Source organism: Macrotis lagotis, chromosome 8 (assembly GCF_037893015.1).
Source record: "Macrotis lagotis isolate mMagLag1 chromosome 8, bilby.v1.9.chrom.fasta, whole genome shotgun sequence".
Classification (NCBI taxonomy): domain Eukaryota; kingdom Metazoa; phylum Chordata; class Mammalia; order Peramelemorphia; family Peramelidae; genus Macrotis; species Macrotis lagotis.
The window spans coordinates 113,883,875-113,896,574 of record NC_133665.1 but is presented as its reverse complement, the minus strand read 5'-3'; the positions used below and the strand labels follow the sequence as shown (position 1 = coordinate 113,896,574).

Below are 12,700 nucleotides of genomic sequence, written 5' to 3'. Positions count from 1 at the left end.
TCTGTCTTCTCATTTCCCCATTCTGTGCCCTGGTTTTGGTGTGCTTCTCAAGTTTTTGAGTTGTTATTGCGGCACCCCAGTAAGGACTTCAGTTCCTTCAAGGTCTGATGAGAGGCTCTGACTGCTCTTCTGCCCTGTTTTGGCCTGTGGATGACCAAAAATGCACCCTTGTGGTCTGGAGCTGTGAGGAGGGTCCCTGCTCTGCTATGGTAGTATGGGAGACCCTAGAATGTGACCAGGGTCTGAATATGGACAAAGCACAAGAGTCCTGTCCCAGGGATAGAGGAGAGAACTCGATGGTCTCCTCCCCCCCACTTGATTACATTCCCTAGGCTGAGTGCTCTGGGAGCATCCACTGGGCAACTCCCTACTGGGCAACTCTGTGGGCCTGTTTCCATTTCTAGAATCTGAGCTGCACCAAGGGCCATGGCTGTGCTGAGTGCCATGCTGGCCTAGACTCCATTCTCATTCTGGCAGAGGTTTCCCTGATGACCTTCCAAGTTGTGTTTGGTGTTCCCTCAGTTGGCAAGTCAGGAAAGTGCTTCTGCTGACATGAGCCAGCACTCCCATGGATCCAGGTGCCCCTCAGGATGTTCCCAGAAAACTGGAGCTCCTTTGTTCCCACCTGATGATCCTGGCTGCTCTTCTTCCCCCTACAACTCTGTGAAACAGAGCCTTTCCATGATCTTCCAGGGTACCTTGGGCTGGAGAATTGCCTCATTGGATTTTTCTGCAGATTTTCTCTCTCAAAATTTTTTGTTTATAGTCATAATTTTAAGGTTTTTGAAATATTTTGAAAGAGAGCTCCTGGGAAATCCTACCTTCATGCCACTATCTTGGCTCAGTCCTAGAGGCTCCAATAAGATAATTGGAGAATTCTAAATATAGTACCTGAAATATTGTAGGTACATTAATAAATTCTTCTTCTCATTACATCCTTATATTCTGAAGTCTTTTATAATTTACTATTAATCTGATTAAAGGTAATACAGAATGGTGAAATGAACTATGTACTTCTCTTCCTTCCCTGGAAAGATGGGGGGTGGGGGTAGCTGTGAAGGTGTGGAATATTTCATATATCATCAACCATGGTAGATTTGATACGTTCCTATATTTTGCTGATTTTTTCTTTATATTTTATTCTTTGTTATAAGAGAAAGCTCATTGGTGGGAGGGATGATATTTGGACATAGAGGAAATATAAAAATAAAAGGAACTGTAAAAATGGTTAACCATTCCTGTATCTTTGCCAAAAAACCCAAAATGAAGTCACAAAGTCAATCCAAATTGAAATGACACAAGAGCAATAGCAACAGCTGCAGCAATAGTAATAAAAACAAAAGGCACCAAGGAGTTCAATTTGGAGCTCAATGACAAGTTAAAATTCTAACTCTGACACACACTATTTGATCACATGCAAATATCTCATAATCATGTAATCCAGAGTTAGTATTTGGCAAAGCATGAATGGTAATAGCACAATGGCACAAGGGAGTGGAGCACTGAAGATAATTTATAATTGAGTTGGCTACTTCCAATAGTAAGTTATTTCTAAAGATCTTTGCCCAACTCCAAATCTATGTTTCTATGGTCGAGCAACAACTTTTCCATACTATCTACCCATTTTGTAAGCCCTTGACATCTGGTTTCCATTCATACAAATCCATTAAATTCGTTCTCTCCAAGGTCACTAATGACCTCTTATTGCCAAATCCAGTGGCTTCTTTCCATTCTTCATCCTCATGGCCTTCTATGTAGCATTTTCATTGTAGATTATTCTTTCCATTTCCATATCTAGAGCTTGCTCTCCTTCCACCATCACACCCCCACCAAAAAAAAAAAAATCAAACACAACAACAAAAAAGAAAAACCTCTTATTCTTAATAACATCTAATTGTAAATCTTTGAACTAAATTACTGAGAATAGTTATCAAATATAATATGGAACCAGTTCTTGTTCAGATATGGTTCTGACCATATGGTTACTAAAATTCCTTCCAACTCCACGATTCTGCTACTGTGAAGTCATTGAACACAAGGTCAATAGAAGCAATATGATATAGTGGGTAAATCTTGGAATAAACAGAACCTGGGTCCAAAGTCCATTTTAGAAACTTACTAGTGATGTGACACTGGCAACATCACAAACTCTCTCAGCCTTAGATTTTCCATAGAATTTCAGGTACAATCCTCCTTTTTTATTTTTGCTATTCCTCATTGTTAGGGAAATACATTTTATTAAGTTCATAAAACTTTTTTTAAATTAAAAAATGTATTGAAGTAAAATGAAGTTAATCAATAGACATCTCTATCTTGGTCATTGAATGAACTTCATTATCTGTCTCCAGCTTGTCTTTCCAGGTGAATTATAAAGACCCTGCCTTTTCTCTCATACTCTGTCCAGACAAATTAACCTATTTGCTATTGTTCAAGATATCTTCCATACTTAGAATGTCTCTCTACTCACCTTTGAATCTTACAGCCAGTAGCTCTCTTTAAGACTCAACTTCAAAGCTATCTCTTAAAAGAGATCTTCCCTAATCATTCCATTTTTAAGTACAATGTATTTATTTTGATAATATCTTGTATTGACTTAAGTATATATGTTCTTTCACCCTAATAGAGTGGAAATATTTTGAGATTGGGGAATAGATTTTAGAAGTCTTTCTTTGTATCTAATATCTGGCATAAAATCCCTAATAAATACTTGTTGAAATGACTTTAATACCAGAAAGGACAGATATGTCTTAAATGAGATAATGTATATAAAGGACTTTATGTATCTAAAAAACTATATAAAAATCAGCTACTATAGTCTTACTGCAAATTATAAGCTACTCAAAATTTAAATGTATACTTTGTACAAACCTTAAACAAAGGTCATGTCATCACATATATGGGATGTCATAAAATTGCAGTGTCATATTCAAATAGAAATGGTGACTTAGTTTTAAAATGTAATGTTACCTATATGCTTTATTGTATTTTATTTACTTTGTTAAACATTTTCCAATTACATTTTTTTGTTTGTTTTTTTGGCAAGGCAAACGGGCTTAAGTGGTTTGCCCACAGCTAGGTAATTATTGAGACCAGATTTGAACCCAGGTACTTCTGTCTCCAGGGCCGGTGCTTTATCCACTGCGCCACCTAGCCGCCCCTTCCCAATTACATTTTACTCTGGTTGGGTCACATTTAGAAGTGCTAAAGTCTTTGTGCTTGACAGCACTATTGTAGAGGACTTAGCATGAGAGCTTGAATGAAATGACTTCTACATTCTACAATATGACTGGGCTTACTCAGTCCCTGCTGATGGTGCAGTTAACATACTAAGGATATGAATAGGCATAATGATTCCACTGCTCCATGAATTTTGGAACAAAAGTTATTTAATAATTTTGCTAGAATATCTAATTTTAATGCAATTACATGAATACTGTAGGCATTTATTGACTGAATGAGTGAATGAGTTTCATCAAATGAAAGAAGTCATCATACTGTTAACTTCTCATAGCAAGGAAATCATTCTGTAATTTTCTACCTTCTATTGAATTAGGCTATCAATGTACACATCTTAGATAGACACTAAAGATGAATAATACCTTTTTCTCCCAAAATGATTAGAGGGCAAAGAATAGACTTCTGTTTTGGTTCTGTTTTATACTTTCAATAATCAAAATGGTATCTTCCATAAAAATGCGTGTATATTTAAATGTATGTAAATATGAATTTATATGTGTAAATGTATCTTTACATATGTAGATATATTATGTGTGCATGTATACATAAATGTATATAAGTAAACACATATACTATATACAATGCTAAATGTCTATATGTGTGTACAAATACATAGAGGAAGGAAAAGAAAAAGAGAAAGATAGGAAGAGACAGGGAAAGAGAAATGGGTGTGGTGTTGGTGCCAGGCATTCATGTGAGAAAAGTCTCCCTATCAGAACTGGTAGGTACCTGCTCTGAAACTTGAAGTCTTAAAAAGTTGTCTGGGCATGCATCAAAGTTAAGCGATTTGCCCAGTTACATAATTTCTGGTTATCAAAGTCAGGAATTGATTCCAGGTATTCCTGAACCTCAGTCTACTTCTGTCTACTAGAACCTACTTGCCGATGACAAATGGTCTAAATATAACATTTTGAAGTTTTTAAGTTATAATACAATATCTCATTTGAATTTGGAAACATTGGTCTATGGTTGATTCTATTTTGTATAATAGCCTATTTTCCAGATGAGAAAACTAAGATTCCAAGGTAATAAGTGACTTGTATGTGGTCTACTGAGTATTAATGATGGTATTTATATTGCTTCAACTCATGGAAACCCATGATCTCAAAAGACTAAAAATTGCTGCTGATTAAAAAATAAAACAGACACATGGTAGCAATAACAAAACTGCAGTATATTACCAAAAAGTAAAAAGTCATATCAAAGACCTCCTTAAATATATGCATAATTAGAAAAGTCCATGGGTTGAAAGTGAGGGATTACAGATGGCCATCATGAGTGTCATATCTTAACCATAGAATGTTAAAAGGTAGAAGAAGACTTCCATGATTGTGGGTATAGCCAAGTAGTACTAGTGTAAAGCAAATAAGTTGTTGATTTTGGAATCAAGAAAATGGGGGTTCAAATTACAGTTTTTAAATCTTCTTATCTCCATCACTTTTTGAACTCACTATGCCAGATTTTGCTCATCTGCAAATTATAATTAATAACACAAAAGTATCTTTACTGAGTGGTAATGATGCTTAAATGAAATAATGTTTTTTTTTTTAGGTTTTTGCAAGGCAAACGGAGTTAAGTGCCTTACCCAAGGCCACACAGCTAGGTAATTATTAAGTGTCTGAGATCAGATTTGAACCCAGGTACTGACTCCAGGACAGGTGTTTATCCACTGCGCCACCTAGCCACCCTAAATGAAATAATGTTTTGAAAATTTTAGAGTGTTATGTAATGTCAGCTATCATGATCTTTACTGAAGGATGTATGAAAGGAAAGAGCAAAATTATACAGGATATCAGAAATCCTGACTCAGTTTAGATCTATTTGGCAAAGGGAGTAACCCCTTTAACAATTCTGACATATCTAAAAACTTGAACAGGAAACATTTCAAATTTGCACTTTTTTTCAAAATTTACAGACCAATAGGAAACTAAATGTCATCAGTTTTAAAAATGTATTTGAAGAAGTATAAAGTAATGCATGAATAAAATAATTGTAAATTGTGATATATACAACACTAACTTTTGAAGGGGTCTCCAATGGCTTAGATGAGCATAAACCCTTTCGCTCCAAAAGTAGACCATTCTGGTCACATACATCTATCACATAAATTGAATTACCACAAAAAAGAGCATTTTTGTGGTGTTTTGACTGAACTTGATGCCAAGCAGCCCTTTGTTGTGGTACTTTTAGCTAAAGACAAGGAGGCCGCGACAGCCGTATTCCCACAGAGCAGAACCACTATTCTTTCAAATGGCAGGCTCAAACTGTAGCATATGTCAAACATAATCAGGAAACTTATAATAGTCTAATTACTGGAGAAACAAAAAAAAAATTAAAGAAATGAGAATTTTCCACATTAACCTTTTTTGTTTCTTTGTTTAAATAACTATTTGATTTAATCCTATATCCAACTTTTAGCTTCAGCTGCCATTATCATGCTTTATCCATTTCTATGGAATCTATTTGCAGAAAGCTTGTTTCTCTTTGAATATTGATATATACACCTTTAGAGGGAATATATTAAAACAGGATTAATTATTTTATTTCATGCATTTTAAGTCATTTCTGTGATTTTATCAGGGTAGAAATGACCAGTTTAGAAATCCCCTACAACAGTATGGATTGATTATACCCTTATTAAGTGGCAATGTTACCTGGGGTACTGAGATGTTAAATGACTTACCTCAAATCACACAATTAGTATATATATAAAAGGCAGAACCAGGCCATCACATCTTAGAGACTCCAAGGTCAATATTTTTGACTCCATTCCACTTCAAGTTGCCTTTTATTTTATTCTTTTTAAGTGGTGAAAAGTAATAGAAATTATACCTTATTTGAGAATTTTCCTCCAGAGCATAGACTTAGCAATTTTTCAATATTTATCTGGCCTTCAATCTCTCCTAGAAGAAAATATCTTCCAATAATGCATATCTCAACATATCTATACTTCTCTAGAGGACTTATGAGAATAATTTGGTTAGAATTCCTAAGAAAGAGAGGATATTCTAGGGAATTTCTTTCCCTACCTATCAGAAAATCTATTCATGTCTCATGAACTCATTTTCTTCCCCTTTAAATGGGTTATATATTCAGAATCTATCTAGTTCCTTCTAATTCACAAATATTATTATTTTACTGAAAGGTAGAATAAAAAATGAACACAGAACTTGCTATTTGGTTCAGGTCTTCCGAATCCTGTAAGAAAAATGCTAAGCCAGGAAGTAAGAGAATAGAATTTTTTTTGTCCAAGGACTACCACTAACTGAAATTTTTTGTTAGTCATAAAGTAATAAACAAATATGGTATCATTAGGAAGAAAGAGAAAATATTTTTAAAAGCACTCTTCTCCCAACTTCTACAAGTTGAACATCACTTTCACATAAATTGCATCTTCTATCTCTCTTGAAGAGATCTAGTATAGATGTCCTATTCTGTGCCTTACAAGCACTGCCGGAGAGATCAACATTTCCCTATTATTCTTTTCCTCAGTATAATAACTTGTCCAAAAACACATCAAAGCATTATCAAATCTAGTTTGTTAATATTTGTGTTTACTAATACTAAACATCATATTTATACTATGAATATAAAAAAGGAAAAACAAACTAACAAACTATCCTTATGTTCAAAGATGTCACTTTAATGGGGGGAGACAACATGAGTGAGTCAGTGAAAATTCCCAGACTTGAGAGATTGACTGTCCTATATGAGGAACAGAAAAGAGGCATTGTCCCTGGATCACTAAATACAGAGGGTTGAGTAAGGCTTGAGAAAAAAGAAAGAGTCAGAAATGGCCAGCTAGTGAAGAACTTTACAATGTGCACAGTAACAACAACATTATGAGGTGATCAACCTTGATGGAAGCAGCTCCTCTCAGCAGTTCAGAGAGCTAGGACAAATATATTAGACTGGCTTTGGACAATGCTATCCCCATCTAGAGGAAGAAAAACAAAACTAAACTAAACAAAAAGAAAGAAAAATCAATCCTTCACAATCTGATGAACACTTTATAAAAATTACCTCTTATGTATCTCTTTTCCCCTAAACCTAATTCCTCATTCTGAAAATGACTAATGCATAAACATGTTTGTCAAAAATATGTATGTACAATGCTAACCTGACTGTTTGCCACTGAGGGGAGTGGGGTGGGAAAGGAGAGTGGAAGCAAATTTTGTAACTTAAAAATATACATACATACATATATGTATATGTATATGTATATATATACATATATATAGATGAAAATTAGCTAATTTAAAAAGCAAAAATTGGATTTTATATTTGATCCTGGAGGTAATAGTTTATTATCACTTTATTTCATGAGAGAGAGGAGAGAGGAAGGCTGAGGTGATTAGATCATCTGTAGGGTTTTTTAAAGCAATTTTTTTAAGAAAATGTTGAGTTTTAAATTCTATTCCTCCTTTCAACCCCTCTATCCACTGAGAAGGCAAGCGACATAATATCTATGAGAAATTATGCAAAACATAATTTTATATTATACTTGAAAAGAAAAGTTAAAAAAAGAAAGTAAAAAAATGTATGATTCAACCTGCATTCAGATTTTATGAGATCTTTCTCTCTGGAGGTGGATAAGTATTTTTTATAACCTAAATTCTCAACTTTTAACTGGAGTGAAGAATGGATTAGGGTGAATTAAGACTTGAGTTAGGGCTCCTAACCATCAGGCTCTATAAAAAGGAAAAAAGTGGTCGTTCTCTGCTGAAAGACACACACACACACACACACACACACACACACACACACACACACAAACAAACAAACAAATTAAGCACTGGGCTTATTGAATGTGCTAAATGCTGAGAATAAAAAAAAATAAACACTAGAAAAAAGGAAGTCAGTTCCTTACACTCAAAGAACTTACATTGTAATGGAAGAATAAAAAGTATCACAATGACAAGTATTTGTTTCATAACTTGGTGTGACATATATCCACAATAAAGTAATAAAAAAAGTTATCCACACAACCCTATGCAACCCTCACATGTCCTCAGATCTTTGTGAGACCAATTTTAAATCTTTATCAAATTAAATATGTTTGCCCAAGAAACATATCCTTCTGAACCATTGTTCAAAATGTTGCAGCTCAAGGTTGTTTTCACTAAAATCATATTTTATGGAAGCAATTAGAAAATTTAGGCTATTCAAATATATACTTACACATGTGTGATTACATATAAAGACTCATAGAAAGGAATAGTACTTCTTTTATATAAGGAAAACTAGAGGAAATTGGTGATCATTATATGGAATAATATTGGTGAACATAGTATGGAATCATTAAATCACTACTTTCATTTTAAAAGTGGAGACATTAAGATCCAGGTCATTTAAATGCATGTTTTTTATTTTTGTATGTCAATAGAAATCAAATCATCTTATTCCTTTTATCAAGTATTTCCAACTATAGTACAAATTCAAGTTGTCTTAGAAGTTTATACTTGATTTCTCAATTAGATTGCAAGTCCTTGAGAACAATGATCTTTCTTTGAAAGCATTTTTTAATCCATTATAAATCTGGGTTCAAAATCTGGACAAGAATGAGTCAAATTGTGACAATTATAACTATAATGTATTGATGACAACTGTGGTTTTGTATATTAACTAGTAAATTCAATTTTTTTCATGAAAACATAGAAATCTACGTCCCATAGAGGTTGGGGTTTTCTAGAATAATATAAGGTACCATTATAGATTTTAAAATTTTCAAATGAAGCTGTGATTTCATTGATAAATCTAAGTTCCCCAGCAGATTGAAGATCATAACTAATCCATCCCTGTTTTACATATACAACTCCAACCTATATAACCTCCCACTATTTCATTACAAGTAGTGCAATTATTGTGCTGGGAACAGTTTTGAATTCCTCATGACATTGGGAGGATAACAGTAATGCAAACATGTTATCTCCTGATCTCTAGGTCTTGTCATTTGACTAGTTTCTTTCTAGTCATGATTTTCATTGATATCTTTTCTATGTGCTAAAGACTTCTTCCACCACTATAAAGCTTTTAATTGCCTGCTGTAATTGTAGAGTTCTATGACTTCTAGACATATTTCAAAAACAATGTAATTATTCATATTAAAACAAAAACATGTAAGACTACATGATTATCTAAATATATATGAATACCCAACTATCAGGAGAATTGTCAACCATTAGCAATATATAAGAGAATTATATAAATTATTGAAGAAGACCATGACATTAGGGAGCAATGCCATGACAAGGAGTGAATTGGACTTGAGTGAGATGGTGTTTTACTAAGTTACCAGTCTCACTTTCTTCTCCAGAGTCATCTGGGTCCAGTGACTACATATAAATCAGGATGACTGGAGATAGCTCTGAATGGGAGGCAGTCATGGTTAAGTGACATGCCTAAGGTCACACAGCTAGTAAGAGTTGTGTCTGAGGCTGGATTTGAACCTCCATCCTCCTGATTCCATGACTAGCACTCTATCAAATGCACCTCTTAACTGCCCCTAAATTATGAATTATAAGAGAAATACAAACCAAAACCATCTTAAAAAGTCACCTCACATGCAGTAGATTTACAAAGCTGATAAAAGATAGAAAAAATGGGGATATGCATTGTTGGTGTGAACTAGTTGTGATCTAGTATAACAATTCTTTTTTTTATTTTTGATATTTATTTTGTTTTTCCAATTATTTGTTATGAAATGTTTTTCAACATTCATCCCCATGCATATTTATGTTTTGCAATTTTCTTCCACCCTCCCTTTTCACCCCCAACCCCACTTCCCAGCAGCAAACAGTCTAGTGAACATTGTACATGAACAGTTCTGTTTAACATCATATGAAATATTTTCTGTAAGAAGAATTAGGACCAAAGGGAAAAGAAAGAAATCCATGGGAAAGGGAGGAAAAAAATAAGAACAATTTTTTTTAAATATAGTGTTTATTGAGATTCTGTAGTTAATTTGTTTTGTTTTGTTTTGCTTCTTCATCTGGATGCATAATATTGTTCATAACTGCCAGGGCTACCCTAGCTCTCTGAATTGCTGAGAGGAGCTATATAATCAAAGTTATCAACTCACAATGTTGTTATTAATGTGCACAATGTTCTTCTCTTGGTTCTGATACCTTCACTCAGCATTAGTAATTCTGTCCATGCTTCTCTAGAGTCCAATAAATCATGGTTTGTTATACTACATAACATTCATTTAACATAACTTATTCAGTCATTCCACAATTAATGAGCATCCCCTCAATTTCCAAATCGTTATCTCTAAAAAAAGAGTTGCTATGGATAGTTAGGTACATGTGAAACTTTTTCCATTTTTATGATTTTTTCCTGGGTATAATAGGTCTAGTATTGTTATTAAAGGATCAAAGTATGAATAACTTTATTGCTCTTTGGGCATAGTCTCATATTGCTCTCCAGGATGGTAGAATGAGTTCATAACTCCACCAACAATATATTAATGTCCCAAATCTCCCACAATCATTCCAACATTAATCATTTTCCCTTTTTTCATCTTTGTCAGTTTGTTAGGTGTGAAGTAGACTTAATTCACATTTCTCTAATCAGTAACTATTTGGAGCATTCTTTTCATATCATTAAATATAGTATTAATTTCTTTGTTTGGAAACTGTCTGTTCAGAGGCGCATAGGTGACACAGTGAATAGAGCACCCACCCTGAAGTCAGGAGAATCTGAATTCAAATCCATTCTCAGACACTTAATTACTTAGTTATGGGACCTTGGGCAAGTTACTTAACCCTATTGCCTTGTAAAAACAAAACAAAAAAAACAATAAAAAATCTTCCTGTTCATATTCTTTGAACATTTTTTCAATTGGGGAATAACTGGTAGCCTTATAAATTTGATTTAATTCTCCATATATTTAAGAGAACCCCTAGCTGTGAAAATTGGTTCCTAGATTTCTATTTATCTTCTAATCTTTTTTATTTGTTTTTCCAACAAAATGCAAAAGTATTTTTTACCATTCATTTTTGCAAAATTTTGAGTTTTACATTTTTCTCCCTCCTTCCATCCCATTCCCCTGAAAGAAATAATCTGATATAGGTTTTTACATTTATAACCATGCTAAACATAGATACATATTGATCATGTTGTGAATTAGATACAAATGGAAGAAAATATTACAGAGAGAAAATTGATGTAATGCATTTTTTAATGTCTTACACAACTTCCAATGACAATTCTTAATTTGGGGTCATGTCAATTTGTATTTTTAATGTTTTCATAACTATATTTAAATATAATTGGTTTATTTTATCATCTACTTGTCTTACATATTTAAAAAACATTTCTCTGAAAAATGATCCATGAGCTTCAATGGACATTGCCCAAGTGGTCCAAGATACAAAAACACTTTTAAGTGATAGAGAAGGTGATGATGACTCATGTTGGTAGAGGAGGTTTCTATACTAGGAGTTCTCCATAGCAGTAAAATCATAGTCTCGATCCCTGATCCGTTATTAGAGTTTTGATGGCAACTTTTAAAAATTGAAGATAATAAGCTTTGGCCTGAAGATCAATCTCCACAGTTCCTTCTCTGGCTGTCAATGATATTTTCCATCACAAGTCCTTTAAAGTCATCTTTGAATATTATACTGCTTATATGAACAAGTTCATCTTGTTTGATCATCATCCCATGTTGTTGTTAATGTGCATAATGTTCTTCTGGTTCTGCTCATTTTACTTATCATCCACAGTTTGTTCAGTCATCCCCCAAATGATGGTTATCCCCTCAATTTCCAATTCTTTGTCATTATCAAAAAAGTTGCTGTGAATATTTTTGTGCAAATGGGATTTTTAACTTTTATCAGGATCTCTTCAGTATAAAGACTAGTAGTGGTATTGATGGATCAAATGGTATGAACAGTTTCATTGCTTTTGGGGCATAATTCCATATTGTTCTTCAGAATGGTTAGATTGATTCACTTCTCCACTAACATGCATTAATGTCCCAATCCTCCCACAACCTCTCCAACATTGATTGTTTTCTCTTTTTGTCATCTTAGGAATATAAGTGTGAGATGGTTTTAATTTGCATTTTTCTAATCAATATTTATTTGAAGCATTTTTCATAAGATTATTTATAGCTTTATTTTCTTCATTTAAAAACTACCTGTTCATATCATTTGACCATTTATCAACTGGGGAATGACTTGTAACCTTGTAAATCTGATTCAATTCTACATATATTTTAGAAACAAGACATTTATCAGAGCCCCTGATTATGAAAAAATTTTCCAACTCTGTTTTCCTTCTAATCTTGGTAGCATCGGTTTCATTAGTGCATCAACTTTTTAATTTAATGTAGATAAAAGCATCCATTTTGCATCTTATAATATACTCTAGTTCTTGTTTTGGTCATAAATTTCTCCACTTTCCAAAGATCTGACAGATCCTTTAACTGATCTATGGTTTCATCCTTTATGTCTAAATC

At 33.6% G+C, this 12,700-nt stretch overlaps 1 pseudogene; it reads left to right on the top strand.

Annotated features, from left to right (window-relative positions):
* Positions 1 to 552: 552 nt before the first annotated feature.
* LOC141496529 (small ribosomal subunit protein eS8-like) overlaps positions 553 to 12,700 on the top strand; it is a 32,925-nt pseudogene continuing 20,777 nt past the window's right edge.